We start from the raw sequence: 12,681 nt of genomic DNA, 5'->3' as shown, positions 1-12,681 counted from the left end.
ATTCATGAGGGCCCACCCCCATGACCTAATCACCTCCCAAAGACCCCCACCCCCTAATACTGTAACACTGGGGATTAGATTTCAGCATATGAATTTGGGGGAACACAAATTCACTCTATCACTCTATTAGATATTGGTTATTTATTATTTATTTACTTGTTTATTATATTATTTCCCCCACCTACAATATCAGCTACATGAAAATAGGGACATTACTTTATTTCCTATTATATTATCAGCAACTAAACAGAGCTTGGCACCTCTAAATTGACAAATCACTAAATATTTGTTGCATCACTGATATAGATGGATGGGTGAATACTGGTTAATTGTGTAAACTTAAATAATTTAGAATCTTTGCCGCAATTTACCTCCTTCCTTGATGTAGATGGAAGGTAATATACTACTTATGTTTTCTGGAACACAAAGGACGTGGTTAAGATAAATGAGAAGGCTGAAGGCTTTACCACTTATTATGAGAAAAATATTGGAGTGTATGGGCAAGGAGCCATTTGAAAGTGGTGATGACAGGCTAATGGAGAAGAAATTCATTTGTTTTATTACCCGTGAACCTCCTGGATACTGAGTAAGATGGAGGAAAATGAAATGTACCCATGTGTAATATAAAAATTCATAAATACAGCTTTTGTTAATTCAAAGTAGAGTAATGCTTTGTTTTTCTGGCATCAATAGGTATTTTGCTAAGTGTTTTGTTTTTTCAGATAGTTAATGTTCCCATTGTAAGAAGATTTTTTTCAATTTGACTGTTTTAATGGAAATAGTTTTCAAATAAGTTTCAGTGCCACTTTCTCTGGCAGCACACTGAGCAGAGCCTTTTGTCAATAACTTGGAATATCATTACAAGCTTACATTACATACTTGGGTATAAAATAGTGATAAACTCTGAAATCACAGATGTGTAGACCTTTTATACTTCCTGCGATCTTTTATGTATATTGCATAGGTTTTTTTTTTTCTCTCTTCTTTCATTTATTTAATCAACAAGTAAGACACACAGTACCTGCAGGCTGGCCACTAAGAACTCTGCCCAGAGTGATAAACAAGAGAAATGTGATTCCTGCCCTCTTGGAGCCCACAATCTGCTGGGAAAGATTACAGTGACCAAGGAAGTACAAGTGCGACAAGAATCTCAAAGGCCTACCCTGGGGCTTGGGAAGCACCTCCCCAAGGAAATGGCCTTTAAGCTGATTCCTACAAATTGCTCAGGGGAAGAATGTTCCAGGCAGATGGAAAAGCATGTTCAGAGGGTGTGAATGGTGAGACAAAGGTGCATTTGAGCAGAAAAAGTAAGACCAGCAAGTCTCCTGATGATGCTGTAGTGTCAGGGAACCAGATTGCAGACCCCTCCTCCCATAAGCCCAGGCTAGGAATCTGAGACTTCATTCTAAAAACAAATTAAATGCTTCTTTTAAAGAGGGGAGTAACATGATCAGCATTACCCTTCAAAATATGTGTTAGAAGAAAATAACCACTAAACCTATGCTTTCACACATATTTTTGGTTTAAATGAAGTTAAGATAAGTGATGCCACAGTTATCAACCTTCCACAAAGTATGGAATTGACAGGTGATGCTCAGGGCCATAGGGACAGTGCAAAAATCGAGAAGAGGATGTTCAAGTTTGGGAAAGTGTGGGTTTCAGAAAGGAACCTCATTATTGGAGGCCTCTTACAATACGGTATATATAAGAGCCTGATTTAATTCGGTTCGACATTATCTGAAATACCCGCCATATACCCAAGAGCTAAAGGAAAAGTTTAAGTGGATGAACATGCACTGGGAGCAGATGCCTGAGTTCCAGGCCTGCCTTGGCCACTACCAGGATGGACCCTGGCCTTCAGCAAGTCTCTTCCCCCATGGACCTTAGCTTCCTCTCCTGCAGAATCAGATGATGCCTGTGCAAGCCACTCCGCCTGGAAGGCTGAGATGCACATAGCTTAGCAGGCAGGAAGCTCAAAGGGGGGCTCCATCACCTACTCACCAAGTGACCTTGGACAGATTACTTAACTTCTTTGAATATCGGTTTACCTATTTGTGAATGCCCTACCTCACAGATGATTGTGAGAGCTAAAACGCCTGGCACAGACAACGCAGTCAGGAAATATTAGGATCACTCTGTAATTTTACAGCTTAATATCTGCAGGCTCACATGTTAGCCCACTAAAGCAGGAAAAAGAATTTGGAAATGAATGTTTCCTTCAGGAAAAAAGTGGCCCCTTATGAATTAAGAACTCATTCCACATATTTCATTTTTCTGTATCCTTTTGAGACTTAGCAACATTTTGGGAAACATCTTCCACCATCCATCTGTCCAACATTTGTGCTCTGGAATATCTTTCCTCTAACAGCTTGGCCAGACTCTGTTTTGAATGTGTCCAGTGACACTGTCTCTAGCCTATCTATTCTGAGCATGTTATTAACCTGAGCTTGCATGTATCAGTATAAATTCTGCTAAGAGCCAACATTTCCTTACTTTCTGAGCATCCATGCGGAAATAAGCTTGCATGGTTTCTTTGTGGCCTCTTTGTAGACCCCAAGGGTATTAATAGCAAGTCATACACCCTCCATTTTTCTTCTTATTTTTAAACAACTGGGTTTTAAATAAGTTTAATATATGCACATTGTTTAAAAATATGAACTGTATAGAAAGGTTTTAGGTTCAAAAATCTTTTCTTTGCTTCCCGCCCCCTGATCCTTAGTTATACTCCCCATATATGAACAGTATTTTATACATTCTTCCAGAAATCTTTTCCCTCCCTTCCTCTCTTTCTATATGTATTCTACGTAATTATCTTTATCTTACGCAAATAAGACAATAACATCCCACCTTCCTTTCTCTATGTATTTTATATCATTGTACTTATTTTACACAAATGGGACTGTACTGTTCAGACCTTATGTCTTAGACATTTTTCCGTAGGAACACCTATAGATCTGCCTCATTCTTTTGAGTGGCTTTCTGGCATCCTATTAATGGAATGTACCCTTTAACCAACCCCTGTTGTTGGACATTTTAGATGTTTCCAATCTTTTTCTCTCACAAACAGTTTCCTAAAAAATATCTCTGGACATACTTCTTTGCACACTTGATAAACTTGATCTGTAAGATAAGTTCTTATAAGTTTTAAAACCCAGAAGAGCATCCTCCTGTGTGTTCGCCAAGCCATCAGCCTGTCTCTGCTAACGTCAGACCTCCAAAAAGAGCTCCTTCCAAGGCTGGTGGCTGCCTTATTGGACAACACAGGTACAATCAATACTTTGAAAGATGTTATCAATCTATACTGTGAAGACAGGTGATAATGTAGCAGAGTGCCTAACAAATATCCGAACATCTGACATACTGTAGTTACCTGTAAATTGTGGCTCTTAGTCATCTTGCCTTTATGCTTGTGAACAACCGGTGAGGAATTTATCTCCAAGGCCCGAAGCTAAACATAACTAGAGTCAATGGGTTGGTATAATATTAGCAAATTTAGGTGGCACTATTTTTATGAAACAGCCATTTACTGAAGATGAATGTCCAATGGAACAGGAAAGTCCTTCTTAGGTAGTAAAGGAAAACCTATGAGGCATTATGCTTCAGTTTTAGAAATTTTCTCTGGCTGGATCTCCAAGAAGCCTTGACATTTTCAACAATAAAACTCAATTCATAGCTGGTAGGTATTAATCTTAGCATTTTGGGAAAAAGAATTGCCAATTTAAACAAAGTAGTGTTGATTTTGATCTTGAGAACATGAGAACATGATCAGGCATTTGGGTTCCATTCATTCATTCCTTCATTCAACAAATGTTTATTGAGCACCTGCTAGGTACAAGGCAGGGTTCTAGGTTACAGGGGATGCAATGTAAACCAAACAGATATGAGCCCAGCAATTAAATAGCCATGTGACCTTGGACAATCCTCTTGCCCTTCTTGGACTTTATCTTCCACATCTTTAAAAGAAGCTGGCTGAACTACATTGTCTCCAAGGATCCTCCCAGATGTATCATTCTGTGCCTCTCCTTAATGCATTCTTAATGGTGATCTCAATGCAGTGCTGCACTAATTGCATAGCACATGGGGACACCACATAATCCTTCACAGGAGTACTGCCAAGTTTTGACCAATGGGTACTGTATTAGTTTCCTCAAGCTGCCATGACAAATTACCACAAATGTGGTGCTTAAGACAACAGGAATTTATTCGCTCACAGTTCTGGAAACTCAAGTCTGAAATCAAGGTCATCAGGGCCATGCTGTCTCTGAAGGATCTATGGAAGAATCCTTCCTTGCTTCTTCCCAGCTTCTGGTGTTGCCAGCAATCCTCAGTGTTCCTGGGCTTGTAGCTGCATCACTGCAATCTCTGCCTCAGTCATCACATGGCCTTCTCCCTGAGGGTTTGTGTCTCTGTTTTCTCTTCTTATAAGGACAACAGTCAGTGGAGTAGGGCTCAGCCTAATCTAGCATGAACTCAACTAGTTACACCTTCAAAGACTATTTCCAAATAAACTCACGTTCCTAAGGTTCCAAGTAGACATACACTTTGGTGGGGGGGACACTGTTCAACCCAGTACAGATACTATTTCCTTTTGCTTCTACCAAGGGTATGGACTGTTACAGCAGTGTCCACCAGCAGACACTGAGCTGGGGAGGTCACCCAGCCTAGTGCAGAGGGGTGCTCTATGAGGAAGAGGTAGGCAGTATATCTGAGCATCAAGGCTGGCACAAAGAACGGAAACGTGTTTAATGGAACCTGTGAGACTGTGCCTTGCAGACAGGTACAACAGGACGAGCAAAGCCAGCTTGTGCGCCCAGGACGTTCCAGGCAGTAAACAGCAACATCGTGTTGGGCATGACAGTGTAAAGGGAACGATAACTGAAAGCTTTCCTCCCAGTTATACCTGGGAGACTTTATAACAGCGCTGTAGGCATGATTACTTCCAATTAATTGTTGGTTTCTTTGGTACCGTTTTGAGTCATTTCTTCCCTTCTAGTTGAGCACCCAAAATGCAGGGATTTTAAAGGGTGGCCCACATGCAGGAAGGTCAACAGCTGGGCCTTGCAGAGCAGGGGTCAAGGGCTCTAGCTCTGGAGGCAATTCAAGGATGGAACCTCTGCTCTTCCCTCTTACTGGCTGTGTGTCTTTGGGAACATTAGTTCGTTTCTCAGAGCTCAGACTCCTTGGCTGTAAATTGGGGATAATAATAGAAACGTCTCATAGGATTGTGGTGAGGAGAAAATGTTATGTTGTGAGGAGAATAATTCATGTGCAACATTAAACAGTGCCAGGAGCATAAAAATGTGCTTAATGTATGTTGTTGCTATTAAAATATCTACTAATCTTTCCCTGAGCTGGAGGAGCTTTCCCAACAAAGATAGAAACATGTTGTTACTTCTCTCATATTAAAAAAAAAAAGACCTTTCTAGACTGTATCTTCCTCCAACACCTTCCCTTTACAGCAAAATTTCATAAAGGAATTGTTGGTCCTGTGTCTCCAGTTCCTCTCCTCCCATTCCACAAACAGGCCTCTGCCCTTCTCCCAACCCCTCCACTGACACTGTTCTCAGTCAGTGTGGTCCCCCGTGACCTCAGTGCTGCTAAACCCGGAGGTCATTCTCAATCCTCACATTACTTGCCTGGTCAGCCGTTTGTGACAGTTGAGCAGCACCTTTCTCTTGAAACACTTTACCACTTGGGTTCTTGGGACACCACTGGCTCTTGGTTCTCTTCCTACTTCCTTCTAACATTGGAGCGCCCCTAGGGCTCCTCTGAACTTCTCTTTTCCATCTACGCTCCCTCCCTAAGTAATCTCAGCCAGCCTTTGTACCTTAAACACCGTCACCGACAGCTCACACACTTAGATGTCCAGCCCGGACATCTCCCCTGAACCGAGTTAGCATCTCCATTTGAATTTCACATAGACATTTGCAAGTCAGCATGTTCAAAATCAGATTCCTGATCCCCCTCCACGGGGAAACCTCTTCCTCACTTCGTCTGCCCCACCTTAGCAAATGGAAACCGTGTCCTTCCAGCAAATGGAAACCACGTCCTTCCAGTTGCTCAGGGTAAAAACCTGAGAGTCGTCATCCTGACTTTTCACTTTCTCTTACACCCTGTATCAAATCTATGAGAAAGTCTTGATAGTTCTACCTTCAGAATAGATCCAGAATCTGGATCTATTTCCTCCGCTGCTGCTGCTCTGGTCTAAGTCCCCTTCATTCCTCGCCTGTATTACAGCAATACCCTCCCAACTCAGCCGTATTACATCAGTAGCCTCCCAGCTTAGCTTCCTGCGTCTTCCCTTGACCCCCTGCAGCCTATTCTCGACCCAGAAGCCAGAGGGACCTCACGCTTGGCTGCACATTAGAATCACCTGGAAAAGTTTCAGAAATGTCAATGCCCAGCCCATATCATTCCAATCAAATTAGAACCTCTGGGGGCAGGACCAGAGGGCACAAGTGTGGTTTTGTTCTTTTATGTCAGATCATGTCACTCCTCTGCCCCAAAACTTCTAATGGCTTCTCATCTCAGAGTAAAAGAGTTCCTGAGATGGCCCAGGAGGACTCGCATCAGTGGTTCTCACACTGCGACAGCATCTGACTCAGCCAGAAGGCTTGTTCAAACACAGCCCGCTGGAACCCATGCCCAGAGTTTCTGACTCAGTAGGTCTGGGGCGGGGCCCTATGATTTGCATTTCTCGCAAGTTCCCAGGTGACGCTGATACTGCTGCGCGGGGGAGGAGGGATGGGGAGGGGCCACACTTGGAGGCCCAGTACCTTGTGGGATCTGGTCCCACACCTCTCAGACAGCATCTCCTGCTGCTCTTCCCCCACTCAGTCTGTTCCAGCCAAACTGGCCACCTTGTTATTCCTAAAACGGCCAGGTGCTTTCTCACTTCAAGGCCTTTAATCCTTGATGTTGCATGTACCTGGATTCCCTCCCTCATCTCTCTCAGGTCCCTCTTAGATGTCACCATGTCAGTGAGGCTTTGTACCTTATTGAAAAGGGCTATCCTCCTCCCCCTCCCTAACCCTCCTCCCTGCTTTATTTTTCATATAGTTCTTCTGAACATCCAACATACATTTACACATATATGCACATATATTTTCTGTCTCCCACCCCCAACTCACACAAGAAAGCTTAAACCTTATGAGGGAGAGGACTTTGTTTTGTTCACTGATATGTCCAGGGTGTCTAGAACCGTGGCTGACACGCAGTAGGTCTCAATACATCTAAACGGAAAAAAAGGCAGAAAACCCGACCAGACAGGAGTGCCTTAGTTCTGTTGATAGCCACGAGGGGCCGCTGTGGCGCCGCAGAACGGACAGGAAGGCTCGCTGCTGCTCTGCCTCCCACAGCCAAGGGCTTAACACAGACCCTGGGAGGGAAATACCTGGGTGGCCAAGCAGGCCAGCTGGGACATGGAAACATGTTTGTTATTGCCTCCTAAAGCCTCATGCCCAACACCAAGACAAGCTGCTCCCGGAGATCCGCCGCAGCCCATATTCAGTAAGCTTTTGGAAGGCGGCATATCAGGGTGAAAGCATTTGAACAAGTCCCCAGTGGGGTTTGATGGATACCAGGTCCTGGGGAAAGGCTGAGGGGAAGGAGTGAACCTGGCCTGGTCCAGGTAGACACAGCCGAGAGGCAGAATTACACAGAGTGGGGTAGTCACTCCAAGTTTAAATCCAGAAGCCAAATTCTCAGAGGGGAGAGGTGAGCCTAGCTTGAATGTATCCCTCCCTGGATCTGGGATGTTCCAGGGCTCACTCTTTCCTCCTTCCTCATTAATATAGCCATCTATCTATCCAGACGTACATGCATGCATATACCTGAAGGCTCTAAGAGAATTCGTTTGCATTCTCCGTGACATAGCATATAAAAGCTCTGGGCTTAGGAGTTAAAAAAACAAAAGCTTTAGTTTCACCTCCAGCTGTGTGACTCAAGTCTTACCTTATCTGTGTTCCCTACCTCGTGGATTTGTTGTGCTGAAATATTAGTTGAAATATTGTGAAAGCTCCCTGCGAACCATCTAAACATCAAAATGTTTGTGTTTTTTTTGCGTGTGGGTGGGGCTGCTTTCACAAATGGCACTTGAATCCAGCAGGGATTTATCAGAAGACCCCACCCAGCGTAGAATCCAAGTGAACCACAGATTTATTTGTGTGTTGGTTTGCATACAATTTAAGGACAATATTAATAATAATAATAGCTAAAAATTATGTAGCATTTGCCTCAGGCCAGTAAACCCATTACACACTTCATCTCATTTAATCCTTACAACAAATCTAAGAGGTATGAACTATCCTAATCTTCCAGTATATAGATGAGGAAACTAAGGCTCAGAGAGGTTAAGTAACTTGCCCTAAATGACAGGCTTGTAAATGAGATTTGGGCTCAGGCAGTCTGCCCCCTCCCCCTCCTACACCAGAGCCTGTTCAGTGACCTGAAGGGACAGTGAAATCATCCTGGTGGACCAGCCTTGGACCTTAGACCTGGTGTGCATCCCAGCTTTGCTACTTCTCTGCTGTATAAACTTGGGCAAATGATTTATCTGCCCTAAGCTGCTGTTTCTTACTCTGTAAAATGAAGATAATATTTCCCTTGAAGGGTCGTTGTGAGGATTAAATGGGATAACACGTAAAGCACCCAGCCAGTCCCTGTGAGAGTAGATGTCCATTAAACATTACTCCGCCCCTGACTCCTCATTAAAGATGAAAAAGCAAAGCACTGAGAAGCTAAATGTCTTAGCTGACATTTTCCGGTGTGTTTTCCCAGACTTTGTGGTCAGTCCCTGGGCCATCTCCAGGTAAGGTTTTCTCTTTGCTGCAGTTGGTAGTCAAGGATCTTGACTTTTCTCAGTTCCCTCTTAGCCAAGGTGGGACCCTGGCAGATAGGGCCCATCAGAAGCCTTTGCCCAGCCACCCTTCCCTCTTACTGGCCCTTCTTTTCTGCCCTCTCCCCATAGGTTGAAAAGAAGAATAGGACAAGGAGAAGTTAAAAGCTCCCTTGGTCATCAGGAGAATTAAGGTGAGGAGAAGGGATAACGCGGAGGGGAGAGATTCGTGGTTTGGGTCATGCCCGCACTCCAGTCAAGAGCCTCTTAGCTCTAAGCCACCCACTTAGGCACAGCAAGATTCACTTAGTCACGCCATCTAGAATCGCATTTAGTATTAAAGCTGAAAGACCGCAGAGATTATTTCATTTTCAGCCAAGCTTCATGCTTGGTAGATGAGGCATCACGGGGTGACTAACTTGCCTGGCGTCCCACATTAGCAGTCTCCCCAGCCACCCAGGGTCCGAGTTCCCTGGCCTCTTTGCCTTTTACCACTTTGACTCCCATGACCTCTCCATTCTCTGTGGATTCATTGCCCTGGGGCTTTGCGTGGTCAAGGCTGCAGTGATAGACTTTACCCCTCTAGTGCCATCTTCTCCCCCAACACTCTTGCTCTGCTGAGCACCACTTAGTCAAAACCTTTTTTGCTGCCTCCTGGCTGCCCAGGACCCCACACTAAGGTAAACTCCTTTGGCAAAATCCCATGTCCTAAAGCTTCCCCTATGCCCATTTCTCTATCACAGCTTACCTTTCTTACATCCCAGCCAACAGTCAAATTCAAAAGGAAATCTGATATGTAATAAGTTCCACCATGTTTACGACTGATAATGAACTCAAATGGTTCTAAGGTTGTTTATTTTTAAAACTGGGCTCCTAGAGGAATGAAATGTTTACCCAAAGAGGTAAGGCCTTTAGGGTAGAATTCTGGGAATTCTGATGCAGAAAATTCTCCCCAGCATGCCTCCAAGTGTCCAGTGGAGACAGCTCCAAGCACTGACCCCATGTGATACTAGCCTTGAATTAGAGGTATGTGTGGTTTCAAGCATTAGCCTGATGATGGTCTGGTCTCTTTTCTGAATCTAAGAAATTCTTGGTCTTCTTACCATAGCAAATCTAAAGTCGTTTATCATCTCCATTTCCTTGCAGTCTTTTAACCTCTCTTTTTCACCCAGTGCCTGCAGTCAGAGAGTGAAGGGAAACGGGGTCTGTCAGGGGACGGTGCCATCTGGTCTTTGACTACTTCTTGTAGCAGCTCTAGAGGCCCCCCTTCCAAAAATCTCAAGCACCAAACCCCAAATGCCTTATTTCCACAGGACTTGACCTCTTTCCCAAAATGCTTCCTAAGATCAATGTAAGTGCTCATTGTAATAGTTAGAATGGTGGTGCTGCCAGCTGTAGTAGATTTCCTCTCCATGTCATCATGATTCATGGTGGTCCTGAGGGATGCGGAGAACACAGTGGCCAGGAGCTGGGATGACCACACATCCCTGTTTCTGCCTGCTATCCTGGCATAATTATTAATAGGGCCAGAGTGTCCTGGGTTGAACAATAAACTCTATTAAGATCATGGGCTTGGGAGTGAGTTTGACCTGAATTCAAAGCCTACCCTTGCCTCTTAGTAGATGAGTGACCTTGGACAAGTTCTGTAAAGTCTATGAACCTCAGTTTCCAAATCTGCAGAAAGAGGATGTTATTAGCCACCACCCCCCACCACCACATCCCCCGTTCGTAAGGCCATTTGGCAGGACTGGCTTTGCACAGTGCCGAGCACATGCTAAGAGTGCAACCTGAGTTAGCTCTGATTCTAGAATTATAGAGCATCCATGTACATCCTCCTCATTTGCAGACTCACCGCAGAGAGGATGTAGACTCCAGTGAGGAATATTTTGCACTGGAAAAACTTGCAACCAGACAGACTAGCATTCAAATCCCAGCTGCACTATTTCTAGTTCTGTGACCCTGGGCAATTGAAACAAACTTTTTGAGCCTCACCTTACTCATCTGTGCAATGGGGATAAAAATCTCAGGGTTGTTGAAAGGAGAAAATGAGATAAAGGTATTGGAAAGCACCGTGCCCTGTGTACTAGTAAATGCTGCTGCTTATTATTACATTTGGGGGAAGTGAGGCACAGAGAGGTAGGAAGAACTGCCCACGTACACAACTAGGGTTGTGAGAGAGGGGGCATGTCTGGCTCCGTGCACTTTCCACTCTATCTTATGGTCTCTGAGGACTATATTCTCCCTCTTCCCCAGGTTACAATCATGCCCTAAGCCATCAGCATCATTTCCAATGCTGTATTAATCCTTCACAAGCTCTCCCCTCCCTTATCATGGAGGTTCGAAACAGGAAATGGAAGCCTCATGATGACATGCAGCTGGCCCTGGGATTTCTGAATTAGAGCCAAATTTCATGTTTGTGGTATAGATGTCAGTCTGCTGGCTGTGTGACATTGGGCAAATAACTATACCACGCTGAGCTGCAATTTCCTCCTGTGTAAAAAAAAATGACACCCCTTGCAGGGTAGGCGACAAACTAAAGTCATTCTGACTCCCAAACCTCTGCTTTTAACTTTGATCCTAGCTGAAGTTCAGTGGCTGTCCAGTCCCCTGGCCATTTGGGGAGCAGTTAAGATGATGGCAGGTAGTAAGAAAAAACCTACATTTCAGGTGTATGAGGATGACTTCAAAAATTGAGATTTGGGCTATGGTATGAGATAGAATGCTACCTCGTGTGGGTAGATATTTTATTCAAAATCGTCCAAAAGCAGTTGGCCTGTTTTTTGATTTTTGTTTTTAACATCTTTATTGGAGTATAATTGCTTTACAATGCTGTGTTAGTTTCTGCTTTATAACAAAGTGAATCAGCTATACATATACATATATCCCCATATCTCCTCCCTCTTGTGTCTCCCTTCCACCCTCCCTATCCCACCCCTCTAGGTGGTCACAAAGCACCGAGCTGATCTCCCTGTGCTATGCGGCTGCTTCCCACTAGCTATCTATTTTACATTTGGTAGTGTATATGTGTCCATGCCACTCTCTCACTTCGTCACAGCTTACCCTTCTCCCACCCCGTGTCCTCAAGTCCATTCTCTACGTCTGCGTCTTATTTCCTGTCCTGCCCCTAGATTCTTAAGAACCATTTTTTTTTTAGATTCCATATATATGTATTAGCATACGGTATTTGTTTTTCTTTTTCTGACTTACTTCACTCTGTATGACGGACTCTAGGTCCATCCACCTCACTACAAATAACTCAATTCTGTTTTTTACAGCTGAGTAATATTCCATTGTATATATGTGCCACATCTTCTTTACTCATTCATCTGTCGATGGACACTTAGGTTGCTTCCATAGTCCTGGCTATTGTAAATAGTGCTGCAATGAACATTGTGATACATGACTCTTTGAATTATGGTTTTCTCCAGGTATATGCCCAGTAGTGGGATTGCTGGGTCGTATGGTAGTTCTATTTTTAGTTTTTTAAGGAACCTCCATACTGTTCTCCATAGTGGCTATACCAATGTACATTCCCACCAACAGTGCAAGAGGGTTCCCTTTTCTCCACACCCTCTCCAGCATTTTTTGTTTGTGGATTTTTTGATGAAGGCCATTCTGACTGGTGTGAGGTGATACCTCATTGTAGTTTTGATTTGCATTTCTCTAATGATTAGTGATGTTGAGCATCCTTTCATGTGTTTGTTGGCAATCTGTATATCTTCTTTGGAGAAATGTCTGTTTAGGTCTTCTGCCCATTTTTGGATTGGGTTGTTCGTTTTTTTAATATTGAGCTGCATGAGCTGCTTGTATGTTTTGGAGAGTAATCCTTTGTCAGTTGCTTCATT

The 12,681-nt window shown here is 43.8% G+C and overlaps 1 protein-coding gene across 1 annotated transcript in view; it reads left to right on the top strand.

Annotated features, from left to right (window-relative positions):
• The window catches only part of MFAP3 (microfibril associated protein 3), a 66,558-nt gene that overhangs the window by 21,801 nt on the left and 32,076 nt on the right, over positions 1 to 12,681 (top strand). Inside the window, exon 3 of the transcript XR_009518928.1 lies at positions 8,969 to 9,030. The gene's annotated coding sequence lies outside the window, so the exon portion shown is untranslated. The remainder of the gene's footprint in view (positions 1 to 8,968; positions 9,031 to 12,681) is intronic.

This window comes from Delphinus delphis, chromosome 3 (genome assembly GCF_949987515.2).
Source record: "Delphinus delphis chromosome 3, mDelDel1.2, whole genome shotgun sequence".
NCBI lineage: Eukaryota > Metazoa > Chordata > Mammalia > Artiodactyla > Delphinidae > Delphinus > Delphinus delphis.
The sequence above is the reverse complement of the archived record's forward strand: the minus strand, read 5'-3'. Positions and strand labels throughout refer to the sequence as shown.